Source organism: Scomber scombrus, chromosome 5 (assembly GCF_963691925.1).
Source record: "Scomber scombrus chromosome 5, fScoSco1.1, whole genome shotgun sequence".
NCBI lineage: Eukaryota > Metazoa > Chordata > Actinopteri > Scombriformes > Scombridae > Scomber > Scomber scombrus.
In genome coordinates this window covers 29,458,460-29,464,682 of record NC_084974.1, presented here as the reverse complement: position 1 = coordinate 29,464,682, position 6,223 = coordinate 29,458,460, and the positions used below count along the sequence as shown (strand labels likewise).

Genomic DNA, 6,223 nt, shown 5'->3' with positions numbered 1-6,223 from the left:
TCTCTCTCTCTGTCTCTCTCTCTCTATCTCTCTCTCTCTCTCTCTCTCACACACACACACACACACACAAGGGAAGAATGCTATAGAGCAAACACACCTCTTTCCGTCTCAGTTTACTTACTATGACACAAACCCTCATCCCCGCCCAAGAAACACTGACCTGTGTCTAAACGGACACACTATCTCAAAATGAAACCAGGATAGGGTGAATCATGAAACATGTCAAACAGGAAATGTGTATTCACAACCATGAACCGAGAAACACAAACACAGCCTGCGCAATTACAGTGAACTGATATTTGAATTGAAAGGGCATGACTGGAAAACTTGATTTCTTCTTAAACTTTTTTATAAACTTCTTGCTTGGGATCAGAGACATTAATATGACAGCCTTAACTCAAAAATGTCACATATTGTTTTCTGAGTTAGGTAGGCTTATACTCTATATCCAAGTAGAGTATGGCTCTAGTAGGTGAGGAGAAATAATAGAAAATAAGCTTTTTCTTTTAAGGTGTTATCATTTTGTCGCCTTCATCACAGATGGGGACGACAGGGAGTACAGAGAACTGATCCAGGACTTTGTAGACTGGTGCCTAAGGAACCACCTCCAGATCAACGTGGGGGAAGACCAAAGAGCTGGTGGCGGATTTACGCAGGCAGAGACACTCCCCTCTGACACCAGTCATCCAGGGAACAGACATTGAGATGGTGACATCTTACAAGCACCTGGGTGTTCACCTTAACAATAAACTGGACTGGACAGACAACACCACTGCACTTTATAAGAAGGGCTAGAGCAGACTCTACCTGCTCAGGAGACTGTGATCTTTTGGAGTGCAGGGGGCACTCCTGAGGACCTTCTTTGATACTGTGGTGGCATAATGAGCTATCTTTTATGGGGTGGTCTGCTGTTGAAGCAGCATCTTAGCTGCAGAGAAGAGACTGGATAAACTGATCAAGAAGGCCAGCTCTGTCCTGGGACGCAGCAATCAAGATGGCACCCACTGTGGCTGATGTGTTGGCAGAGGGGTGAAAATTTGGTGGGGTGAAGTTTGCATGACAAGAGACCGAAGAAGCTGTGTGAGGGGTGGTTGGGGTCACGTGCAATGCTGAGTGCTTTCCAGGCCAGGCGTGTGCTGTAGATGTCCAGAAGAGAGGGGAGTGAGGCATCAATGATCTTCCCTGCTGCATTCACTATGCGCTGGAGAGGTGTTGCTTCCAAACCACACAGTGAGGCAGCTGGTCAGGATGCTCTCAATGGTGCCACGGTAGAAGGAGCACATGATGGGTGCCGGGGCTTTAGCTCTCCTCAGTTTGCGGAGGAAATAGAGGCGCTGCTGAGCTTTCTCGGCCAGTGATGTGGTGTTGTTGGTCCAGGAGAGGTCCTCTGTTATGTGCACACCCAGAAAACCTGGTGCTGCTCACCCTCTCCACAGCAGCACCGTTGATGGACAGAGGATGGTGCTGGGTGTGTGCTCTCCGAAAGTCGGCAATGATCTCCTTTGTCTTCTCCACATTTAGAGAGAGATCATTGTCGCTGCACCACGTGGTCAGTTGGCTCACATCAGTCCTGTAGCTTTTCTCATCATTGTTAGTGATGACGAGACCCAGTGCAGTCATATCTTATCTAAGATGAATGTGGTTTGCTATTCAAGTTTGATTTTTCTCCCTAATTTTACTAAAAAAGTTAACATTTTATCTGTCAGATTATTGAACAAATGTGGAAAAAAGAAATATCTATACAAAAATAGCATTTCTAACTCATCTTATTCTGTTGTTTCTAATTTTAAATTAGTTTTCTTTAGCTTTTCATATGAAGATAAAAGATACAATTGAAGCGCATTACATTGACTTTGACTGAGGTAACTTTGCACACGACACGAACAGGCGGCTGCAACCATTTTACAGCGCTGAAGACAACATTTTTGTAACTTACTTTTTTTTTTTTAACCAACTATCGTACAATTTTTCGATTTAATTATAGCATTGTATGTTCAGACAACATTTACTGTGAAGTAAAAGTGTTGTCGGCTGTTTTTTCCTGTTACTTTCATCGTTTAATGACATAACATTAGCAGTTTTAATTAACGGCTGTGGTAACCATAGTACCCTGACCGACGAAACTTTGCACACGACCCTAACGGTTGGCTGCTTCTCATCTGAAATTTTACAGCGTCGAAGATAGCATTTTGTAAGTTAATTTATTTATTTATTTTACCAACTAACTTACATTTTTTTCGATTTAAATGTAATGCTTCCTGTCCGGATAATATTTACTGTGAAGAAAAAATGTTGTATGTTGTTTTTTCGTGTTTCTTTCATCGCCTAATGAAGATACAACTTTATTAGCAGTAATTAACGGTTGCAGTAAGTTGGTTATGTAACTTTGCACTCGACACCAGTGGTTGGACGATGTCATTGGAGAGTAAAACATGAATTTTTCAGCGTCGAAGAAAACATTTTGTTAGTTAATTTATGGTTGTTGTTTTTTACCAACTAACTTGCAGTTTTTGATTTAAATATAGTGCTGAATGTTCATATGACAATTACTCCGGAGAAAAGGTGTTGACGACTGTTTTTTCTTTAACTTAATGAGGACGGTAGCAGTATGGACTACACGTTTTTTTGTTTTTGAACAAACTAAGGTACACTTTTACAATTTAAATATAATCCTGCCTGTTCGGATAACAATTATTGTGAAGACATACCGTTTTTTATTTATGATGTAGTAACCTGGCTGATATAACTTTGAACACGACCAACGGGCGGCTGCATCCACCAGCGTCTACAGCGTCGAAGATAACATTTTGTAAGTTCATTTATTTATTTTTTAACCAACTAACTTACAATTTCTCGATTTAATTATAGAGTTGAATGTTCAGATAACATTTATTGTGAAGAAAAAGTGTTGTTGGCTGTACGTTAACAGTAATTAACTGTAGTAGTAACCTGACTGACGTAACTTTGCACAAGGCCCCAACGGGCGGCTGCTTCTCATGTGAAATTTTACAGCGAAGACAACATTTTGTTAGTTAATTTCTGTATTTTTTCACCAACTAACTTACAGTTTTTCAATTTAAATTTAGTGTTGAATGTTCAGATAAGAATTACTGCGGAGAAAATGTGTTGTTGGCTGTTTTCTTTTCGTGTTTTTTTTTTTTTTTTTTAAACTTCATGAGGACTTAACGGTAGCAGTATGGACTAACGGTAAGCTAACGGTAGCAAACCGATATTAATATTATAATTTGTCAACATAAACTTCAATTTATGAGTCTTAAGCTTCTTTTTTCTAAATGTCCCAAATGGCTGAGAACAAATTGAAGTCATGTCGAAGTTATTTGACTTGTAGTTATTACTCGAAAAAAAAAGGTGAGATTTTAACTTATTAAATTAGTTATATTTATGGAATTATTTTCATTAAATGTCTGTGTTAATTTCAAGGCTGGTGAATAACAACTGTGGTTATTGCTTGGCTGGTAGTATAAAATGGACATTAACTTTAATTTAAATAGGTCATGGTGGTGATGTGGGGCACTGCCAACGTACTTCACTAATATTTGTCTTAATATTTAACTTTCCTGAAAACAACTTGAAGTCATGTCGACGTTGTTTGACTTGAACTACACCTTGCTGGCTTATTATAAAGGCCATGTAGGGTGCAGTATGTTCGTTTGTCCGCCAGAGAGCGCTGCATGAGCTGCATTAGTTGTGAAGGGAGCATTGAATCATAAAGAAAAACATTTTCTTCAACATGATAATAACCTCTCCGTTTACAAACGTTTTATGCAGCTTTATTATTTAGTATATGTGAAAGATTTTTTTTAATTATTAACGGAAATGTGTGTTTTTTTCGCTCTTTTTGTGTGTCTACTTCATATTGGAGTAACGCGTATCACGTGGTTAGAGGGGGTACACAACACGACACGTTTAAAAAACACGTTGTTCCCTATTAATCTCGCATTATAACACTAAAAGTAGAATACTATATCTAATAAATACTGTTTTTGTTTCGTATGGTGACCTAAATTATTGTGACTCTTTTCCAAACCCGTCGCTGAGACTGACTGTGCCGACAATCACTTCCTCGCCTCCGACGTAAATTTAGTTATCGCTTCTCGGCCTTTTGGCTAAGATCAAGTGTAGTATCTGTTCTTATCAGTTTAATATCTGATACGTCCCCTATCCGGGGACCATATATTAAATTGATTTTTGGAACAGGGAGATGGAATAGGGGCTTGCTCCGTCCACTCCACGCATCGACCTGGTATTGCAGTACCTCCAGGAACGGTGCACCCCCCTCTCTATGTTGAACATAAAAAAGATATTGAGCTTGAGGATGTCAGTGTATTACAGATGTTCCATGATAACTCTTCCATGTGGTAACACACTCCATGAGTTATGCTTATTTACAGTGTTTGTAGCCTTATTTATATAACAGGGAGCTGCAAAGTGGTGACACAAATGTTTCTATTTAATGCACAGAACAATAAACTGCTGTGAGTGAGACAAAATAAAATGCATCTCCCCTCCCTGTGGCTCCTATCACAGCATTTAACCCCGAACAAACAGTTAAAGGAATCCTATTTATACATCTTAACATGTTTTATTTCATAACAATAAATAGAACAGAATTTTTTATTTTTTTAAATTTATTTATTTATTTATTTTTTACAACAGAACAATTACTATAAAAACTCAAAGTGTTCATCCTTTATTAATGCAACAGTGGATCTTTCTGGGCCTCTGGGAGAACATTTACAGTGTCTCTTTGTATGGGAAATGTGAGTGGGTTTCGCACTGACTCTGCAGACAGTTTTTACCTGTCCGCAGCAGGAGAGTTGCTCTGGCTACTACTAGCATAAGAGTTCATACTAAACTCTCCACTGGCCCTAGTTTGTGGTTGATTGTGTTCAAAAACGCAGATATTTTCTGTTGGGGATGAAGCAACATATTGGATGTAGATTGAAATGAAATACCTTCACATAAATGAGATCAATAATGTCAGCCTGTTCATTTTATTTATTAAAAGAACACAGTGTAGAGCTGTTCGATAGGAACAGTGACCTACTTCTGTTGTGATTTGACACTTATGTAAAATACAATTAAATTGAAATTAACTTTCAGGGGGGCGAGGGGGTCAATGTGATGGTAGGGGAAATTACACAGACCACGTGCATGTGAACTCACAGTTTGTGTTTAATAACACTGACGTTCACTGATGTTCAGTTTGAAGTTTTATTCACTTCATTTGAGTTGCCTCGACTGGAGCTGTGTCTCCCTCCTGTTGCAGCTTGTGAGTGAGTGGGGGGGGTGTCCTCACTGCTGCATTTCTGCTGGTTTCACAGTCTTCTGAACATATATATATTCTCGCTGTTGCATATATAAAAAAAATCATGCTGCATGTCTCAGAGTCAATGTGTTGTTGCCACTCCAGACGATTAGGTGGCAGTAGCAGGAATGTCTGTTGCCCCAGTAACAGAAATAGGAAGTGGTGGTAATGTTGGGGAGGGGGGGACACTTGTGCTTTCCTTTTTTTGTTTTTTTTTCTGAATTTCAAATGTTAAAACAAATTGTGACTGCAGTATGATTTCACTTTGGCTCATCTGAAGCTGTTGTTGGTTTGTTTCTCATTTGTTGGAGGTAAAACTGAATCAGTGGGTGATTTTAGGTTAGGGTATGATGTGGTAGTTCAGCAGTGCATCATGGGAAAGCCAGTCATTATTTGTCATATAAAGTTTTAAAAATGTTTGTTATATTTAGTATAAAACATCTCCTTGTGTGTTGAGTCCCTGCAGATCCACAGCCTCATACAGGGTGTAGTTTGGATGATGTATGGATGGTCCACCATCAGTCGGCGTGCTGTGTCTGTGAAAGATTTCCCCGACTCGGATCTGTACAACTCATACTTACCTGGCAGGGGAGATACCATGATCATGAAGGTGGTTCACCCAGGGCGAGGCTCAGCCATTGCACTCCGGTTGTGCTGACCCCTGCGAATTCCCCAAATGTGGGAATCTCGACTGCATAATTTCTGGTAGTGGGGGACTGCGTTCGCGCTCTCCCCTGATAAAACTGTTGAAAGAAAACTCATTTCACATCCAGCAGGAACTGATGGATGGTAACATGCAGCTGTTACAGAGCAGTGAATCTGATACTGAGGAGGGATCAACTGATTTTTAAAAGCTGTAAGTCAACATAAAGCTTGTATCTATATTGAAAATTG

At 39.6% G+C, this 6,223-nt stretch overlaps 2 non-coding genes across 2 annotated transcripts; both read left to right on the top strand.

The window, feature by feature from the left end:
• Positions 1–4,107: 4,107 nt before the first annotated feature.
• LOC133981215 (U2 spliceosomal RNA) lies at positions 4,108–4,298 on the top strand. The gene has a single exon (XR_009925279.1). It is a non-coding gene; the product is annotated as a U2 spliceosomal RNA (small nuclear RNA).
• A 1,604-nt stretch (positions 4,299–5,902) lies between these two features.
• Positions 5,903–6,066, top strand: LOC133981216 (U1 spliceosomal RNA). The gene has a single exon (XR_009925280.1). It is a non-coding gene; the product is annotated as a U1 spliceosomal RNA (small nuclear RNA).
• The last annotated feature ends 157 nt before the right edge of the window (positions 6,067–6,223 follow it).